This window comes from Gymnogyps californianus, chromosome 23 (genome assembly GCF_018139145.2).
Source record: "Gymnogyps californianus isolate 813 chromosome 23, ASM1813914v2, whole genome shotgun sequence".
NCBI lineage: Eukaryota > Metazoa > Chordata > Aves > Accipitriformes > Cathartidae > Gymnogyps > Gymnogyps californianus.
In genome coordinates, this window is record NC_059493.1 from 3,968,842 (window position 1) to 3,990,987 (window position 22,146).

At 41.6% G+C, this 22,146-nt stretch overlaps 1 long non-coding RNA gene across 1 annotated transcript in view; it reads right to left on the bottom strand.

Moving 5' to 3' along the window:
- Positions 1-2,348: 2,348 nt before the first annotated feature.
- The window catches only part of LOC127025312 (uncharacterized), a 132,022-nt gene continuing 112,224 nt past the window's right edge, over positions 2,349-22,146 (bottom strand). Inside the window, exon 6 of the long non-coding RNA XR_007767652.1 lies at positions 2,349-2,448. This is a non-coding gene — a long non-coding RNA (uncharacterized LOC127025312). The remainder of the gene's footprint in view (positions 2,449-22,146) is intronic.

The window sequence follows — 22,146 nt, forward strand, 5'->3', positions numbered from 1 at the left end:
GTATTTCCCTGATACAAGACAAGTGTTGGTGCTACTACTAAAAGCTGAAGAGTTGAAAAGCTAATTCCATTTCCACTGATGGAAAAACACAGGAGCTGTAATAAATGCAATACAGGTCTAAACAGGTCTACAGAGCGCTGGTTATGATACCAGCGTCCAGACCATTGGTGGGAGCCACAGTTTTATTTCATACCTAAAAATACAAGAGTGCCCTGTGTTTGAGAGCAGCAATAAGCACACGTGGCAACTTACTTCACAGTTAGCTGGGGCTCACGTGCAGCCCTGACTCACCCAGTGAGTGCTCTACATTGCAAGTGGAAGAAACTTTGCAGGACCAACCAAGTTTTCAGATGCAATTTAACTAGAAAAAATGAAGGGAGCACCACACCTTGCAAAAGGAGTTTGGTGTTGAATCTGAAGGTCACAACCTCCTTAAGATTTTGGAGAAATCTTCTCCCCACGTCTCACTTACATGTGCCTCCTCACAAACTCAATGGTCTTTGTCATTAAGCCACTACAACTGCACCCTGTTTAAAAACATGCAATGTTTCCTATTACGTGTAAAACCTTAACAAATACCTTTCGTTGGAGGTTTTTCAGTTATTTTCTTCTCTCCAATGAAACAAGAATGCCTTGCTTGCTAGGCAGCATCCTTTCCTTTCTCAGAATTCAGGCTGTAATAGATTTCCATTTAAAAATTACAGATTCATATAACAGTCTGGCTGGGACGGCGTGCATTTACCATGTCTCCTTCAGGTTAAAAACTTAGGAAATTTGGCTTTCAGCACATATGGGAACATAATGGAAAACATTTTTATTACGTTTCTCCTCTGGTTTCAAATCTTTTCTTAATTTAACTTCTTTGTCTGAAAAACACAATTTTTGAATTTCTCTTTTCAGTTTTTCAAACTGAACATAAATTTCCTTTTTTCCAGAACTTGAGTAATTTACTTGAGAAATGTTAATTTCCACCAAAACAGGTTTTTAAAACTTTTACTATTAAATCAAAGCAAGATATTTCAAAATGCTTGAAACACAGCGTTTCAAGTGCCCCGATCCACATTTTTTAATCTCACTGTTTTTTCCCTTTTTTCCTTTCAAACGATCAATTTATGAGCTGCTTTTTTGTCCCAGAGAAGACAGTAAGTGTTGAAATCATGAAGGAACGGGAAAACTTTGACCTACCAGTTAGAGGTCATTTATTGAGGGTATCCCTTTCTTTCTACACCCCAATATTTCTCCCTCTCACATCAGAGCAAAAGCTAATCCTTGAAAACCTGCTACACTTCTGGAGAGTGTGAGAGGTGCCGCTCTCAGACCTGCCCACTGCAGATATTGCTGTAGATCACAGTTAGCTTATGCCACTGTTTGAAATCCTTAAATAAGCTGATGCAAACCCAGGCTCCCTGGAAGCACAATGCAGGGGCCCATCTGGCCTTCACAGTTTGAGATTAAAACGGGTTGGAACAGTTTTCCAAGGCAAAATCTTTTAAATGACATGAGCAAAAAATGACCCATCCATTCTGGGTGGCACTGGATGGAAGAATAAAGATTCTGGCAAAATGTCCTTTTAATGATGGACAGCCGCTGACAGCCGCTTACAGCCCTAGCTGTGCATGCATGAGAGCTGATTTTTTTGTAAGCCGGAAGTGCTCTGGGACTGAAAGGATTTATCAGAAATGGAAGACAGACCTGAGTCCAGTCTATTAGTTCTTCCTGTCCTACCCTACCCTGAAGCACGCAGCTGAAACTTGGGGGAAGGAGAAACAGGATTTCAGGTCCTAAAGCTGTTTCTGAATTTCTTTGCTAGGAATTGCTCTCTGATCTTGCTTATCCTAATCAGAAACAGGACTGACTTAACCAGGATCACCACCATGGATCCAGGTGGAATGAGACTTGAGCACCTTTATCCTAACATATTTAATGCTGAAACACAAGGCAAGCTCCCATTAGCCTTGGTGGAAACAAGAAGGGAGACCTAGTTTTTACCCTTGTGTCACTGGTTCTGTATGCTTTGTCCCTCCCTACCCAGTTGAAGCATCCTCCAATACAACACAGTTAAAGCCAGCTAAGTGCAAGATGTCAGTCATATCACATAAAACTCCAAATTTATGAAAGCTTATCTATTTATTCCAAACAAGCTCTTCAGTCAGGATAATTAGTCAGAGCATCCATCTCCTTATCAGCTGGAGGTGAAAATATACCTTTAGTAGTTTTTAACTCAATAACCCCAAAATCTTAGATGAGCTTCAGTGCACCAGCTTTTCTGCTGGCGTAAGTCACCATCACATCATCAGCTCCTATGGGGAGAATTTGTTCCAGATTCCCTTAATTACCTTCTTCTGCCTTCTTGCTTGTCCAGTAATGATGCTCCGATCACATCTGTCTGGTGCAGTAGCATGACAGACCTGTGGCTGTTCTGTATCACTGGAGACATTACACTTCATCCTTTGCACGGAATACAGATAATGCACTGGTCTTATTTCTTTTTCTAGGGTGGATGGTTGGTGTAATTTAAGAATAGATTTATACACAAGACATTAAAACCCACTGCAGATAGCCGGATGCTGCTGTTGATAATTACCAGGTGTATAAGAACTGCAGAACCACAGAGTTGCTTGGAGCAAGAAACACTAATTAGTTATTTGTGTGGGAGACTGTATGCTTACAAGAGCCGCAGAGGTGTAAGCTGGCACGCATAAAGCAACAAATCCCATAGAAATGACTCTCACAGCACAGTAAAATAAAGATTATTCAGTTTTCAGAGGCAACACAAACTCCCTCAAAGTTCTGGGAACAGTCCCACCACTGCCCCTCAAGGGGAGATATCAAAGCACACAGACTAATTCTTCTCCTTGAACCCAAGGACAGCTGGCTCAGCAAAATGGTAGACTTTACTAGGTGATGGTAGCCAACAGGCCGAAGCTCGAAGGCTGCCCATGTCTGTAAATGCAGCCACAAGAAGAATTTCTCAATGGAAACACACTCATGGGAATAAGCTGCATTAACAAGTCTGCAACTGATTAACTGTGTGACTTCATTTCACCATACTTGTTCCTCTCCCATGTTATACCTATCTTGCTAACGAGAGTGCTCCCTCTATCTAGTTACATAACGCCTTCTGTGATAGGGGTTTTATTTTTCCTGGGAACTCTAGGAGATATTTATAAACAATAATAAAGTGGAAGAAATGTGTTTTGAATAGCTTGGTGTTTTGTCACATGCAAATTCCTAAATAATGTGGTGGTAAATAATTATGTATATATGTTTGTTTACATACGCTGACTTCAAAGCAATTCACAATTAACTTAGCTAAACTTTCCAGCAACTCATTTATACTCGCTGGCTTTTCTTAAATTTGTTTGGGAAATCTCAATCTATTTTTGTGGTTAAGTGTGCATTTAAGCTCTTTTCTTCCACTGGCACTAATTAGGATCGTGGTCCTTAGTCCTAGATGAGACACAGAACAAAAAAAAAGGAAGGCTGAGGACTTGATTCAACACTATCATATTCCAAGTTTGCGGTGTAAGGCCTCTTGCCTCCCTTTGGGTGTCTACCATATTGTGTAGCTCAGAAATGGGTATCAACAGCCCGTATGTGCTCAGTGACTGGTTGGTACAGGGAATCCTTGGAAAACAAGACTGGAATTCGGGCTGCATCACAGCCAACACAGCAACGTACAGATGAATCAGACTCTAATTTTTCAAACCTAAAGGTGACCCCTGGGGCATGCTGTTAGGCCATGACAGCAAACCATTCCCTTTACTCTTTGTATGAGCAGATAACTCTGGTCACGTGGCTACGCTCATCAACATTTACCACAACAGTTGCCTTAATCTCCTACTTCATTTCTGTGACTCTCTAGCCCATCATTTAAAAGGACTGTTCAGATTTCCTAGCTTTGCCCCTATAACTAAACCAATCAAGTGTAGGATGATCTTGGACTAGACTTGTATCTCTAGTCCAAGCTGGTGCAAAACAATTCACCACTGGGAAAAAGATGGAGAGCAGCCCGGTCCCTTCTCAGCACAGACAGCTTGGCTGGCAGCAAAGCTTGGAGGGCAGCAAAACACTGCAAGCCTGGCAGAGCTCCGCACCATTAATTCCCTACGAGCAGAACTCAGAGCAGCTCCAAGGCTATTGTATTATACACACAGAACCTGTGAGCATTAACAAAGGTTCTGGTGGCAATAAGGTGATGTTGGGCTGAGTTAAACCCATACAGTTTGGTTCTAGACTATATTCCTCTTAAAAACAGGAAGAGGTTACAAAACAACAATCACAGAAGCCCCTTTTCCTCCCATCCCCACTTCTGGTATGAATAATTGTGTGGCAAGATAAGTGGGCGAAGTATTACAAGATGACGTTTCTGTCGACCGTGATTATAAACAACAACAGAAAAGAAATCTAAGAGCTCTTGGTTAATTTTTCCCATTATAAAACCACTTGGTATTTCAAATGAATCTGCCAGGGAAATGCTTGTTTTAAAGTTCCACTGATGTAGCTACAAATCATCTCATTTGTAAATGTTGGTTATTGGTGGTGGGAAGGGGACGCAGAGGAGGGAGAGAAGATCTTGTTTACTTTATATGCTGCAAATCCAGCCTGGCCGAGGGCTCCAGCGCAGTGGTTTTCATGCTGACACACTGGCCCCTTACATCAGCTGTGAGATGCACACTGGGGCAAGGTCCCAGTGGGGGAGAGAGGATGCAGTCTCCAGGCTGTGTTATGACTGTGATTCTCAAGCACTGGTATGTACAAGCCTGCAATGGTATCTGTGTGAATTTGCCGTTCACTGAGGCTGCTGTTTAAGAGAAGAAAACACGCATTAGCCTTAATAACACTCTGGGAATATTTAATCCCAAGAGAGATGAAGGGATAGGACCATGTATTTATTTGTTTTAGGCTTTTATAAAATGCCTATGGTAAAAAACATCTGGATTGTTGAATAAAGAGAGCCAGACACAGACCGAAATGGGCTTGAGATACCAGCCATTCTCATAACCCGCAGAGAAATGGGCAAATGAAAATCTGATCCACAAACAACAATTAACAAAGGACATAGGTTAAAATGACCTAGAACTGGCTGATCTGCTTTGGAAGACACATGCCTGGTGCTCCATTATACTAACTATACTTTTTAATATGCTGGGGCACATGGAGTCTCTAAAATGGCCACCAATTTTCTTATCCTGTATCCAGAGGCAGTAATATAAAAGAGGCTTGGCAGAATTCAGATAAGTCCTTATATCTCCAATACTTTAGCCAAAAATTCCTGGGTCTGCAATGTAAAAGGGTGCTAACAGCTATTTTGATGCAGTCAAGATGAAATCGTGTATTGAATTCAAACCTGCAATGAGGTGTTTAAGGACACAGAAGAGGATGTTCTGCTTGGGAATGCAGGAACTTGAAGACCGCCAGAAATAAGCCGCCATTTATCTGCATTAGAGGTTCTGATTCAAAATGGAGCTTTTCCAAGCTCTAAGTTTAAGCAGCAGACAGGCTAAGATGTTCATCCCAGACAACACAATGTTTTCTTTTCCCTTTTCCTCTTGATAATGTATTCTGCATCAAGGAGGACTGGGGAATTTAACCAATGCTGTCCAGTAATCCTGGCCAATACTATTCTCTAATTACTAGGCAATAGGAAAAGTCAGAGAGAACTTGAGGTTTCAGACTCAGAAACTGAACATGGATTAAAACCAAAGCCAGTTATGGAAATGGTCCAACATTCATTCATTATCTACCACTAGAGCGGACTATGCTTTATGGGTGCAATTATTATCTTTGTGGAGGGCTAACAGAGGAATCACAAATGACTGAAACCGCATCTAACTCCTAACATATACGGTCACACACAGCCCTTATATGCCCTTCATTTGCAGAAGGGATGGATGAAGGGCAGAAGGGCAGAAGAAGCGTAAATATAAGTTTCAAAGGAGTAAATAGGTTCTGCAGGCTTGAAACCCTGGGAGCTTTCCGCTGGGGTGTCTGGTTTTCATATTCAGGCCTGAATGGATTGCATGCCTATAGCTCATTAGCTGCCTTGTGGATCAAGTTAAAAAGCATATTGTTTTCAGAGCAAACTGTAAAATTAGTGAAGTTGTATAAAAGGAAATAACTCAAACTGGACCTCTGTCCTTGACGTCCTATCTGTAAAGAGAATGTTGCCTTTCGCAAACCTGAAGCAAGTACTGAGAAGGGAGGGAAGTCCCTTTAATCCTCAGTCCAGGCAACTGGACAAATTAAAAATGGCAAATCATCTGACAACTTTGTTTTAAGGATCTTAAACTTCAGTTACTGCCTGGTCCTTTAATCAATGGCATTTTGAAGTAATGAGTTCTATAGTATTAAAAAATTTACTCTTACATTTTGTTCCCTCTGGACTGAACATGCTTGTAACTGAAGTACTCACACATTGTCCCTACCATAAACCACAAAGACACTGGCTTTTGCTTATGACACTCCTCTGGACCTCAAAGGTACCTCAGTCTACCAGATGACCAGTCAAGGTCATCCTGGGTGACCTAAAGTACACCACTGTGTCCTGTCTCGCACTCTTAGCAGTGTTTGCAGGATAAATATCTCCAAGCAATAGAGAAGAGTTCACCTATAATTCAGATTATTATTCACACACTAGATGGGAGAGCACGCATGCAAGACTGTATGCCCAAATGATACCTGTAAGTTTTCATATGCTCCTGCTGTAACAGGATGCACTGATTTGCCTTAGATACAGCAACACTTACACAGCCTCAAGCATAAAATGGCTCTTCATTTTAAGAGGTACTAGATTACAGGAGGTTCATGGCATGACACATGTCAAAGGACAGGAGTTTTCAGAGGCAAAGCACGGCCATTTTTTGAAAATGGAGTGATTCAAGGTGGATGCTTTAGCCTGACATTGGATAATCTCTCACATTTTACCAGAAATTTTTCAGTCGCAGTTCATCCATAGTGACTGCAAAGATCACCAGCTGACTAATGACACACTAAGGACACACACCTTTGTTGCTACAGATCAAGGACACTCAATGCAAGAGGGTGACTGATAGGTTATACAGGTTAGGAGTTTGAATATTCATCTCAGATGCAAACAGTGTAGGTGCAAGTTCCTCGTCTATTTCAGGCAAAAGAGGGATGTGGGTTTTCTACATCCCAGGTGATCTAGTTGCTGAGCTATTTTTTATTTTGGAATCTCTCTCAGTTTTTTCCATGAAATACTTCAGAAGATCTCAGTTTCATCCTGTTGCGAAACAGAAAAAGTTTGAAATCTTAAAAAATTTTGCAGAACGGAAAAGCTATTTCCTCCCAAGCTCTATTTCTAGATGTGCCCTGTGTATCCAGATATAAATCTGGAAGGGGGATCTCAGCACAACAGCTCTATGTCTGGTTATATTCAGACAAGTAGCACTGTTCAGGGCCATTCATATTTATTCTTTTTCAGTAATTCCAGATCTCCTTGGTTTAGTTTACTAATCAGATAGCAATTTCATCACATCCTCCCCGTCAGAGCAAGCATTGCCCAAGCAGAACAGCCGTCTTTCCATCTCTATTGTTACTAGATGAGAGTGTTTGATGATCAAAACTTTGCTGACGCTGTTTGTCAGAGAGGCATGAACTAGAACAGCCTTGAGGGGTTCTCTCTTAAGTGAAGTTGGCTTTGCAGGACTGGTGGGAGTGAAAGCTTCTTTTGAGAAGGAAGGCCTTGACCTTGCAAATACAGAAGCATGCAAGTAGCTCTTCTGCTAGAGCCAGGCAGACAAGCTGTTGGGCTGAGACCACTGTCCATCAGACCAAGCAGCAGTGCACAATTGTTTCCTTGTGTTTTTCTGTCTGCTTGTATCCATCTGCCATCCATTGTTCTAGCTAAACTCCCTGGCGTGGAGGCTACTGCCTTGATTGATGCTCATAAAGTATACAGTGCATTGAATTCATGCTCTGCAGTGAGGACTTGCAAAGGCAGCTACTGTAAATACTGTAAAAACAAATACTGATGCAGTGGACATCCTATAGAAATTCACAGTACTACTCACATAAGTAAAGTTCCTGAAGCACTCTGAGCATCTGGGAGTGGGGACTGAACCATAAAGGTGCAACAGAGAGCAGCTAGTGTCTCTTGAGAAGATGCCATTTTTGTGTCCTGTTAGACTCCTGCCTACCGTACACACTTTCAGAGTTGGTGGTCCAGCTCACTTTGTTTCCTTTTAGAGCTAGAGAGTATGCATTCTGTTGCTCTAATGCCACTGGGAAGAAACTCGGAAATAAATACTTGGCTATGTATAGTAGATAAGATGTAACAGTTAGGCAAGATGTAGGACAGAACAACAACCAGATTTCTTGGAAAGGTTTACCAGCCCTCAAAAGTGTACACATAGCCCCAAACTGAAGGAAGAAATGGTCTTACTGATTTTTTCTCCTATTTTGGCACAGCCCCAGTATTCTTTCTCTAGCACTTTAGGAAAGGGACATTAAGATCTAAAGCCTGAATGCCATTCTTCAGATTGAACCACTTGGGTACAGCACTTCTGCTCTGTCTTTTGGCTGAGTTAGTAACCAACACCTTTGAGAACTCTGTTGGTGAGCAGTGTTATGATGGACCCTGATTCATTCTACATGCTTGAGTTGTGACATTGTACTTGAAAATCAGTAGAACAGTATAAATTCTATACACTGAACTCAGTTAAAACAAAGGCTCTACCAGCTCATCAGAAAGCTGAATTTTTTTAGAAATGGAGGGGAAAAAAGAGACAAAGACAATGCATGTATTTCAGCATTTAGTTCTGATCCTGCAAGACATACACATGCTTTGAATTAATCTTAGTAAATACAAGGCAAAAAGCAAAGGTAAGCAAAGGTAAGCACATGGAGAAACATCTCCAGTTCTACAGGACGCCAAGTCCTCCCTCCATAAGCAAGAGAAAGATTCAAGAAAGTGCTGAAGTGCATGTTTAATGAATGAAGCTCATAAAGCCATTGGAAGCCCGATACCCAAGTACGTTACTGAATGCTTACAGTCCTATATGACTGACCCCAAAGTACTGCAACAAGGACAGATGATCCCAGAAAGGTAGAGAGATATTTGCCACCTCATGAGATTTCAAACCCCTGTTGTTATCAACAGTGTACATCAGGAATCACTCTGCCGCTCAGTGTTAATTTCAAACGAGTGGTGTGTTCACTTTTGGTTTGTGATTATTTTTAGCCCCTTGGGCTCTTTTTAGGTTTCAATTAAATGTCACTAGGTAATTAGCTAACAGATAAAGTCAGCTGTTAGGGTCAGTAAATGAAAAAAACATATGTTGAATCCTGAATGAATGGAAAGCTCTTTTCTTGGCAGATACTTTTCAGGGACTTTTTTTTTTTTTTTAAGGTCAACTTTTTGTGCTCCTATTATAGAGAAGAGCTTTGAAAACATAAATTAATTTTACGATGTATCTTCTCCTCTCCTCATTCCATACTCATAAAGAAGAAACACACATATGCAAGCGTATGTAAAAGCAATCACAATAGCTCTACGGCAAAACTTTTTTTTAACCTTAAGTAAATGTTTAAAAAGTTCTAGAGCTGAACAACTCCAAAATCAAATTTACAACTTCCCTTCCTCAAAGCCAAAGGAAGCGGGGAATTCTTTAAAAGCTCTGTTTGACAGAGTAGAATATTTCAGCTCGTCTTAGGACATATTACAGGAGGTAATTTTCACTGCAAATTACTTCAGCCATGTTTATATTACAGTTGCATGTACAAGTGGTTTGCAAAAGGTTAATAACTGAAGATGAGCACATAAAAGATAGCAATATACATCACATGTTAAGAACGCATCCCTTCAAGATGTTATCAATGATCATAAACACATTGCTGGAAGTATTGCCAGTAGGCGTAGGTAATTAATTGCCTTACAGGATTAAGTCTTTAAGAGTAGCTGATCAATTCTTAGCATTTCTTTAACTCTGTAAGCCCTGTGTAAGCAGAACCTCAACATTCAACGTTACCAAGCTCTAGATGACAAATACACACCGTAAGCATTGAGCCTGCAGAGGCTCACAAAGGTACAACATGTATTGTATTTTTGTAACTCAAAATAGCGTAGCTGTGATAGCGATGTTAAACTGTGACTGGGTGAGATACTAAGAAGATGCAGCACAGGAGCATCCCTAACAGGGAATGCAATCAGGTGCAGTCAGAGAATGCAAGCAAGCTACCCTGAAGCAACACACATGAATCAAGGTTTGCAGATACATAATCCAAAAATACAAAGTATGAAAGCCATTATTTAAAACTACTTAAGCCTGTGAAACCAGTACATAATTGTACAGCGCACCTTTTTTTCTGGTAGCAGACACAATCAATTCCTAGTGGGTAGAATATAAAGTACATAAAAAATAGAAATAATTTTTGAAACAAAATGGTCTCCTAGGCCTGCTGGAAAATGTGGGATCAGATATTTGGCTGGTTCTGGCAAGGATTTCTACTCCTATGGCTGTAGCTTCGGTAAATCTCATACCACCCCTTTTTATTGCATTCAGGCCTCTCTTAGGTTCTCAGCCTTCTTCTCTGGCCCAGGGCTCCTAAAACCATGCCTTTAGTAAAGTCTTTGATGGTCTCTCATTTGATCAGAGATGATGGAGCAGAGCAAGAGCTCCAGCTCTTGGGAAGCAGAGCAAAATCTGTCTTTAAATATATCATCTCGCACCACAAAGCCTTCCAGGAGAAGCCTAAGATCTTCCTGTGAAAAGCTCTGACTTGGGAAACTGGCTCTGAGCGATCAGACACTAGACAGGTTTCAAGATAACTGCAACCTTCATGGAAGAGGCTTTGTCCCTAATTGTATGACAGTTTGCTCATTTGAAGGACACAGAGTAAGCTCCCAGTGTAAAGCTTGGCTCTGACAACTCCCTGGTAACTGGGGCCTGTTAACTGCACAGTAAGAGTCCCCAAGAGTTGCCGTCCTCAATAAGAAACACGTACGTTTAAGAATAGCACTGAACGCTGGAGTTCAGCTATGTGGTTTAGGTCTTACTGTGATCATAAATCACTGATTTTCTGAGCTTCACAAGATAAGCGTCACTGATCAGTCAAACCAGATGGAGGACACAAAACCAGTCGACCCAGGACCTATTACAGCAGGAAGGAGAACCCATTGGTCTCCAAAGAAGGTCAGGCAATTCTAGAGAGGAGTTTAGTATAGGGATTTTTTAGTCTGCAGTGCATTCGTTATTAAGAAATTGATTCACAAATTTACACATGGCCCCATTACACTGGAAAAAATTTAAATACTCAGATCTTTTTGCAAGTGTGTGTAAAAATATTCTACCACCTACAGTGAAGAAAGCTAAGACGGCAGTAGATTTAAAATAAACAAGACAGCGAGAGAACAGCTCACAGACTGTCTTTGTTCCAACTACATGTCTCTATCTGAAATATCCACTGTTATTAGCCAAAGCCATTGCAAATAAGATGTTTTATAGCCACACTAACAAATGTTGAACAAATTTTACTGTCTCTCTTTAAGGTTTGTGATAAATTATAGTGAGTAGAGCCCACTACTGGGAATGAGAACAGTGACTTCTCACAGCTACAGCAACATTTGCATACCTTGGGACTGAATATACCTGATGTGTCTGAATTACTTGCAGTTATTAAACAATGCTGCATCCATTAATGAGGGAGAAGAAAGGGACTGACACTCAGCTAATAAACCAGCTGCAGGGAAGGCCACAGAAGCAGCAATGGTCAAAATCATGGTGCTTCCTGCATACGGCTCCAATTAAAGAACAGGGACAGCTACAGCTACTTGAGCTGAAGGCAGGTTAGCAGATGTGCTTCCAGTACAGCTCAGTTGCTCAGCTAGTTTCTAAGCAAGGAAAGAAAGGTGGGAGGAGCATTGACCTCGTGCTGATTGTGCCAAGCAGTAAACTGTGGCCATTCGGTAGCAGCTCTGCAGGGAGTTGAGACATCCATGCAGTGAAGTAGGAATGCTAATGGACAGACAGATGAAAGGAAGGACCCACTGCCCCAAGATAAGCTGTTGCTGCTCATAAATTAAAGCCTTGAGCCATTGCTTGGAGCACGCAGGACTTCTGAATCTTGGGCCATGTGACGCTCTTTTAATTTAAGATAGTAAGCCAAAACCCTGTAAGCATCAACAATGCTTTATCCCATTCAAGCCTAAAGAGTCAACATCTGTTCAGAGGCCGGTTCTGTCCCCTGGGTATACTGCTAGTTTTAGGGAAATTAATATTGTGGCTGTCTGGAGAGCAGAACATATATAGTGTGTCAAGGGAATATTGTTTAATTCCAGCTAATGCGTTGGGTTGGTGTTTTCTAGTGTTAACATGGTGTTAAATGGTTGGGTCATACAGACCGGCTGCCTAAAATACGTCCCAGTAGAGTATCAAGATCCCACACAGATCCTCTTCACTATATGCCATTACATCAAAATGAGTTTGTTCAAGTTACAGCTGTGAAGAAGACCACAACATGGTCAACGGATAAACTGAGGAGGAGAAGACAATTATGTCACTTCACTGGTGATCTCACTTAGCCCTTTCAAATGACAGTGAAAGCAAGCTACTGATTTTATCTCAGCCACAGGGATCAAAAATAATCTCATACTTTGGATGTTGAGACCTTTTGAAAGGGTAACAGAGAAACCGATTACTTTCCATAGACTTTGGCCTTCCGGGGTGACAGGCCTTTGAAGGAGAATCTGATTTCATAATTAGAGCTGGTTCTAATAACAATGTGGGACTACATATTGTAACTCCTTCCTTTAAATCTCTGCATTTTGGAAGAGGGAGGATTAACACTTCCTTACATGGTTTCCTGTGTCCAGCCCTGCAAACACACAAACCGAACTTTCAAGTTTCATTGATTTCAAGGGTACTGGGATTCAGGGGTGTGCTGCTGCTTTTTCCAGAATACTTCCAATGAGAATGGCACAAGTTTCAAAACCTCCTCAGTTTCAGGAAAGGAAACCATTTCTATGTATCTTCATTTCTCATGAAAGAAGGTGGATTCAAGCAGATATTAATAGCAGTTACCACTTGGCGATCAAAACTAACTTCAGATTATGTTAAAAAACATTAATCTAATTCTTCAAATGTCTAACTGTAGCAATTTCCTGGCAGTGTATGCAGCAATCATTACATACACATTTACAGTAAATCTGTGCCTGCTCTAGTCCTAATCTAAAACTGATGGGCAGAATTATTTTTAGTTTAACCTTGGTATTTTGCTAAAAGGAATGCAAATGTCATTGCTAAAGGAGAAAAGGAAAAAAAGAGAGAGACAGAAATAACAACTTGGTGGAACATTAAAGCACAGAGTTGACTATGACCCCAGCAATTAGACATACACAGGTAATTGATCTTTAGTTGCCTGGGTTCTAATGTCAGAAAAGTGACGTTTTTGACTCTCCCATAATGAAGCCTTAATGCGGGTAATGTTCCAGCAGCCCAGATAGGAATCACCAAGGCAGACATTTACAGCAAACTGCATTTTCTTTATCTAGATTTCAAATCTACTACTAGAGTACTATTATTTATTTCCTTCCTCCCTTCCACCCAGATACTTTACTTGCTACACGGTAAGTATTGGCTTCCAGTTCCAGCACAGCAGCGACCAAGTTCATTTTGCTTCCATGAGGGAAGCTGGCAACAGCAAATCCATACCCTGAATTGTTATGAACAGCAACACTGATTCCAGTATCAGGCCAGGATATATACGCATTCATAATGTCATGGGTTGATTAGCCTTTTTCCCCTTGTCTTACTCCTTACGGGACTAATGCTAGTCCATTTTATCCCTCCATTAATGCTAGTCCATTAATCCCTCCATTGCTTTCTGTCTTCTGTGCTCATTTACAGCGCTGTACCAGGATTCAGGTGCATTTTCCTCATATCCGTTTGGTGCTGGTTTATATAGCCAGGCATATCCTTGAAAATTCTCTTCTATCCTTCCTTTTTAAATGTCTGTAAACAGCCACAGAAACACCCTACTGTTTAATATGGATTTAGATAAATCAGTACATTAACTTGAAGCTAGTGACTCCGCTGTGAGTTAAAGCTATAGCACAAGTCACACCAGTCACATCCAAAACCAAGGGGAATTCAAAGTTTGAACTTCAACCTGACTAATTATGCAGCTTGTTCTTTGTACAGAGTGTGGGACTAGAGACCTGCACAGGCCCCTTCCCACCCCAATTACTCAGTGATTCTCAGCTGAGGATGCTCTGGGGCACTGGAAAACCTTTGAATTGTAAAAAAACAGCTTTGGTCTTGCATTAGCATTCTCTGCTCACCAGCACCCCACCCCCAAATTTCACCAAAAAACCCAAACCAAACATTTTTTCCCTTAATTTAAAATGCCTCTTTTTTTCCAAGGGAAATCTAATAAAAAACATGTTTCGTTGACTGAACAGAGTACTCTGGTGTGTAAACAATGGAGATTCTTCTGTGAAAGTCAATTTTGTCTGGCTTCTAGGAATTCCACAGGGATAAAATTAGAAAGACCTATACACAGCCTAGGACTTGTACTTAGTGGGATGAATCCTGAAGTCAGTGTTAGTAACAGCCGTCACAGAACTGGAACCATAGCGATTTCCCAGTGCTCTTCTTCCTCTAGGACTCAAAGGTCTGACAGTCACTCACAAGCTACAGCACAGACAGATCTGCTCTCAGAGATGAAGCTGGAAAAACTTGAATGATTATAATACCAATACTTGAGTGCCAGCCATCAGCCATGATGCTGACCGAGTCTGTGTGGTTGCGTCTGATGATGGAGCCTGTGTGCATAATTCACTCTATTATAAGAACAGCTCTGAACGTGCAAATGAAATGAACAGCCTTCCTATTCATTGCTCCTAATTTTGATTTACATTAACACTGTGTAATCAAAAGTTGGGCACAGTACAGTATTTTGCTTTTTCATGGCTTCAACTCCACTGAACGACTGGCAATGCTCTGCTCTTGCTGTTGCAACTGAGGACAGCCGTAACACTTTGAAGCAATACTCATGCTCTGAGCATTTCCCACTCCTTTCACCCTTTTACTTTGGTTTCTGCCTGTTTCCTTTGTTCTTTTTCCCCCTTACCACTGTCTGTATAGGATGGTATATCCCTCTCCATTTTCCTCTCTGTCACTTCCTCAACAAACCTCCATCAGCTGCATTTCTGAGACTGTTAGTTTAGATGAGACCACATGGCCTGGTTTTCAGCTGGTGTAAATTCAGTTTTGCTGGCTTCACAGGAGCAACGCTGATTTACATGAGCTGATGATCTGGCTGTATATATTTAAGTGTACATTTATCCAGCAAATCTGTCCATGATGCTTTCAACCTTCCATTCCTTATTCATTCAAACTCAGCCGGCTCTTTCAGGTTGGGAATAGTCCTCATCTCCCTTTTGTGTTGTGTCTCTAGTAAATGAGCCAGTTGGAAAGTGCACCGTCTGCTGTGCAGAAAGATTATACTCCAAGGTTATATATTACAGCACGATGCATGAGCTGCTGAAGGCTTCAGAGTACAGGATCAGACCAGTTAACAACAAAAAATATCTCATTAGCCTGGTTGTTAAAGCACAGCAAGACTATCTGTGCTGTGAGAGAAGTGCTGGACAGAGACACAGAAATAAGCTTTTGCATCTGTTTGAGGTCTACATATAGGGACCGGGATGAGATAGCCACATGCAGAGGTTTCTAATTAATGTTTTTAACCTCCAGACTCCAGCTCTGATTTCTCTTCTCCTTCCTTAATTCTCCAACTGGGAAACTGCTGCAGCTCACTGCAAATTTTAGCAAAGAATTTGTCCCGGATCTAGATATAATGATTTTGGCCATTTCTTTGACAACTAGGAAGAGGGCCCCCTTCCCAGACATGGGATCTCTAGATCCATAAGCCATAAACTCTCTCTCGCCCCGTTAATGCACCTCCTCTATCCACATGCAGGAAGTTTACTGAAAACAGTAGACCAAAAGAATAACCACAAGAGTACCCACGATCATTTAAACTTCATTTGTGTCAGTAGCGTAAAAGTGCCCACTCCCATCTTTAGCAAGACATCTTCTCAGCTAACAGAAACTGGAGATGTCTCTTAACCTCTAAGCTGTGCAAATTTAGTTAGCTGAGGAATTGCCCCCTTGAGTCCTGAAGTTGAGGCCTTCTCTATTCCAGTTCTTTCATATTTCATATGAGTGAATACATTACCCACTGGAGTTCCACAAGTACTCTTCTTTCATGTACTGTGCTTGACAATTACCTACATAAGCTACATTTGATCTACATCTAAATTTTGTTTTCCTATGCAGAAGGCTAGATCTCTTCCCCAGCTCATTTCATAATTTTGAATCCTAATTTATCCCCATCCTCTGCGAAGAATGCATTTTTTGCAATACCTATGTTGTAACTTTCTAGAGCACATGCTTCTAATTTGAGCATTATTTTCCAAAGCTCCTAGCACTTAACCACAAAAGTTCTTCATTTATTTTCCTTTTTATTCTCCATTTGATCCATCCTCTTATTTTATGCTTTGGATCATCTTTATATCTTACATTATAGCCTCTAGTATAAAAGCTTTTTGTTTTAACTAACTACTTAAAACCCACAGAGAAGTATAAAAATTATACTGGGGGATTTAGACAGAACTACCCGTTCCTCTCCTCATTCACTTCCCATTTTTCACCCCCTCCCAATCCCAAATTCTAAAGCAGAACAGAAACTTCTGAAGAGCTCTACCAGTTTTAAACCAGCATTTGAAGGGGAAAAAATCTACCAGAATCTAGTTGCTGCCACTAATTTTCTGAGTGACTTTGGCTAAGACATCTTCCCTGCGCTTCAAGGTCCATTGGGAATGGGAATGCTTTGTCCTTGTCAGTCTAGCTATACTGGGTTGGGTGGTAAAGATCCTTAGACACAAGATTTTTTTTATTCCTCGAAGTCATGAGGCCCCTCTATTAGCAGGTGTAGATTAGGAGCTGCCAGAGTCCATAATGAGACGTATTTCTCTGGCCTGAGCAGAGAAAACTACAGCACATCTTGAGACATGAGGTTACAGAAACCTTGCAGTATGAATGCCACGCTAGCTATACCAACTCCGCAACAAAGTTTAAAGCAGAGCAGGGTCCCAGGACAGATGCACACAGGAAGACGGAAAGCCTGAGGAGCCATGAGCCAAAGCCTCCCCAGTCTACCAACATATGATGGGGCATCAGAAGCTTATCTCTCTGTCCCTCCCTCCCTCACCCGTATCACTGCAAACATCTGAGCTTCCCAAGACCAACCTACCCCTTGCAACACACGAATGGAGACCCCATTTCCGAAAGCACGCTGCAGAAAAGCACACATTTTCAGCAGCTCTGCCAGCACCCATGAACGCTACCACTAAGAGTCAGCCAATTGCTTTCCCTGTGTAACTACAACTCAAATCTCTTCTTCAGCTGTGACCAGTTTAGGGCCAATTCTTGAGCTATTGAAGACTACAGGCATTTTGCCATCAACCAAAAGTTGGCTTCTATATTCTTTACCATCCATATTGCTTACACTGGGACGTTAAATGAAAAATTGGCAGTTTATTTGAAAGCTGGGCCAGGTGCTCCCTCTGTGGGGCATTTGCTTAAAGGGGATGGGACAGCTTAGGAGCAGCAAGTACAGGGTTCTACTTTAGCTGTCCTGAAGCAATTTCTATCTGTACTAAATTATGGAGCAATTTCTACCCGCTTCACGCAAGAGTTTATGATTAGGGACAAAGCAGGAAAGAAGCTCTGTTTGTGGACTGTTTCACATGGCTCTCTGTAGCGCCCATGTAACTATACAAGAGTGTATGATACCCCAAAATTTTTGCTTCACTACACTGTCCAATATCTAGCCCTAGGCCAGTCCTACAGTTAGTGCACTAGGAGAGTAACTAGTCAATCCCAAAGCAAAGAGGGCGTTGAGCCCGTTTTCTTGCTCTAGCACACGGAAGATTGCACGGTTTCAGAACTGCAGTATAATAGTTATTTTAGGCTTGGACACACCTTGCTAATCCTTAAGCTGGGAAAAAAGCCTGTGCAGCTACAACATGGCTCCCCAACCAAACACGTCTTGTGGGACTGTGGCTCTACAGAGTTAGTACAAACTTAATCTTGGTCGTATTTGTGCCTTCAGGGGACAGGGCGTTCTCATTTCCATACACAGCAGTGCAAGTGTTTGCTTTTTCTTTGGGGGGAGGAAAAAAAAAGCAAACAAAAAACAGAACAATAAAGCAAATGAATTACAGCATACTTTAGTCAGCTTCAAATAACAAACATGACCCCATTCGTATGAATACAATTCCCTCTCCAAGTTTGTAAGTATTTCCCTGGTATGTAAATCATAACAAGATGGAGACTCCTGGACCTGTAGATTCACGATAAAACCTGCATTCAGCTACTCCATAGTATAAGATGCGATTTCAGCACTCGCACTTATATTGGCTTTAGCTTTCAGCTGAGGTATCTGTGCATAACCAGCCTTTCAAGAGGCATAGGCCAGAAGGTAACATTTCCCTTAAACTTTCTGGTACCAAACAGTTGTTTGGACAAATCAATGAACAGCCTGGCCAAAAGGTTCTCAAATCCTTCCTCCTCTTACACAAGCTCTTTCTTTTAAAGCTTGTCTCTTTATCTGTTGTCATAGTAAAGACTCAATGTTACAAGCTCTGAGTCAGACAGCTTATTAATAACAGTGAAGGACAGTACAGCACAGATTTCATTAGGCAGACTCCATTTAGCAAACAGAGTAAGATGCCAGGGTCCCGGAGGGCGTATTCAGACCATGCTGGAGAATATAGTGTCCCCCTCCACCACCACAGGCAAGCTCAGATCAAACCAGAGCAACATTTGACTACAATGAGCACAGGAATGGACATTACATGGGTGTAGATGTCCCTACACTCAGGCTGGAAATTATCTGCAGACCAACCTTAACTGGTACTGTTGCAGTGTCAACCACAGCAAAGAAGAGCTTTGAATAGGGAGATGCCACCTGAAAGCAAAATAAACTGCTTACACTAACTTAGGAAAAAAATGTCCAACCAAACCACACAGAAGTCTGAATACACCTTTTTCTTCCTCACAGTCAGAGGGGAGGACTTCTGGGACTCAAGGCACAAGAGATTTCCAGGCTACGGTTACAAACAGAATCAGTATGATGTGTACACAGTGCGACCTGAGCATGTTGGAAAGCCTGGCCTTCACTGAGATGCCCCAAAGGACCTAAAACATGCCCCAAACATTTTCCTAAAAATCATTGTCTTAACCCCCACTGGGACTGTTAAAAAAATAAGTGGAAGAGTGCTGGTATCAGACTGGAATATAAACAGTGGAGAATCGGCTCCAAGGCAAAGCCACCGCTGATGTGATCTCGACAAGCAATCCTGGTTTATGACAGTCTGTAGGATTATGACATATGGGGAAAGGATAGGGCCTTGCAGACTGAAGTCCTTTTCAGTTGCAGCAAAGGTACATCATCTACAGCAAGTCAGCATGGTGGAAAGAGATCCTGCATCGGCCACCACTGAATTGATACCATCTAGTTAGTATTTTTCTGTGAAGCCATCTACTGCCATCAGTGAGGACTGCGTTTCAGACAACGGTCTTTCACATCTGCGGCTACAGGGTCCTGCTTGGTAGCTCTACCTTCCAGCTTTGGGTTGCTATTTTGGTCTCCGCTGTATTGCCAAAGACAGTCCCTGTCACAGCAGTACAAAGCTAAGCAAACACTTCTGTTCCTTGCAAGTCTCATAATCAATTACTGTGAATGATAACGTGTATTTCATGAAATCTTGGCCCTGTTGTTACCAGAATCCATCCTGCCACTCACACAAGAACTTGAGGGTAGAGGAGAAGGATTCATCTGGCACTATTCTGTCAGGGATTTAATCTTTGGATACAGTGCATTAGATGGATTAGAGCAAAGACGCAGGCTATCTGTATTTTTAAAGCCCGATGACCTTTAACGATGAGAAATAATAAGAGGAAAAACGTGAACCCTGACAAATTCATAACTACAGCACAGGGGAAAGGAATGTATTCTTTTAACATATGAAAAAACATTGCGCATGACATGTCTATTTTCTTTTCAGTCCTGTAGCTGTTATGAATTATATACAGCATATTTAGTCGTCGTTTGTTCTTGTGCCTTTTTGTGTGTGGGGGTACTTAGGCTGTTCTAAATTTTTTCTTTATCATTGATCACGTAACTGTATGAAACACCATTTGTTTTGTCTCTCCAGAATCCCACGGTAGCGTCGCATTCCTGTACTACTGATATGCCATCAGCGAGAGCTCAGAGATAGGGTTTTGCTGTTAACCAGCATCATCCACAGAAGAGGCACATAACCATTTATTATCCAGCTTAAAGAAAAATGGCATTTTGAATTAGCTCCTACTAGCATTACACAGGCAGCTCAGGGAGAAGAGATGTTACAAATATTCCTCATAGCCCTCCGGATGACTTAGGAAGGAAAGAATCAGGTTTGCCAACTTCCAGTCCCCAACTCCAACCACCTCTGTTATGGTGACAACAAACAGCAACATGTCATTACTTTCACAATAGCGGTTAGCCTGGCTATGGATTGGCAGGATGTCTTGTCTATTGGTGTTATCATTTTGGGATGCAGATAAAAGGAACCAGGCTGCAGCCCTCAGTGAGCTGAGAAAGGTCACTCCATCTCAAAGCAAAAGCAAATGTGTGTACTACCTCATCTCCAAGTGCCATCACAAAACAATGTCAGATGTCAGCAAGCAGCTCAAAAACTCATGGAATCTAGCAAATACCAAAACAAAATAATAATGAATTCCTTTTAATATGGAAAAGTTACCCCCAGTGTCTCTAATGAAGCTAAAGATGAAGAAATCCCATCCTTCTGTGAAATTTGCCAGCATATTCATAAAAACACTGTTTATTTTTAGTCAGTTGAAAGCTTTCTTTTCTTTATATTTTCCTCATTCAGCAACAGGCCACATACCAAAGCTGAAGTTTTGTTTAGAGGGAAAAATAAAAACAAGACACAGGAAGAGGTTCACAGATCTCAGGCTACTTTCCCTGCAAGGGCACTGCCTCTGACACAGCCCTCCTGTAGCCACTCAGCAAAGGGCCTGGCACCTTAAAGAGGGTTTTCTTTTGCTCCTAAACATCCCTGTTGCCTTCCCTCTCCCCAGGCTCTGCGATGGTGGATGGGTGCGTGATAAGGGTTGCAGGAAACAGGCCCACCCTGGCTGCACACATTCATGGGGCTTTTTATCCAGATGTGCCTGGGACTGGAGCAAGAGGAAGACGAGAGCGCGCCTCAGCCCTCCCCACTTCAATGTGAGAGCACAGCAAATTTGCAGTAGACATTTCTTTCCAGTGGGTCTACCGCTGCTCAGGTCAGAGAAAAGACTGTTCTCCTTGTGAGAGACCTCCATCATTTAAAGTGGGTTTCACAGCTCTGAGAGAGATCTCAACATGATGCTTTTTTCCCCTGAATACTTTCAGATAATCTCCCAGATAAGTTTGAGTTCCCTTTGAGATGGTGTATGAGGCTCCACTGGTATATTTAGAGGTTGCCATTGGCTTTTACTCCTTTTCACATATGAACATCTGATGAAGACACTAAGACAAAGGTGGTTTGCTTTTTTCTTTCTTAAGAGCAATGTATTTGGCTCCCTCCTGTGGGCACCAGCGTTGCTAATCTCCCAAAGCCTCTGATTTAAACAAAACAATAATACCAGCTAATGCTACAGCTGAATCCACCCTTCCCCTGGCAGAGCCATGTGCTCACTTGGCCAACAAAGATTTTCCTAAGCTTAAGCATTACCAGCAATGCCATAGAAATGTGCAAATGGCACACAGCAGTTTTAAAACAAGAGAACTGTGTGGGAATGAACCAAAGCATGTAAATTCTTCTGTTTAAAGTATATGAGAGATGGCTTGATGCTATATTGCCTCGGTGAATGCAGGTAAGCAGTTTACTGGCTTCAAATGTTACTATGTAGTTTTCTATTACCTCTCAGTGTGAGTTCAACTCAGTACCTTCCAGGATTATTTCCTATTCAGGATCCAACTACTGAATGGAATACACTCAGGAAGTTTTAACTCTTTGTTTGTTAGCTGTCCTTACTAATCACTTAAACAAAACAGGAATATGTG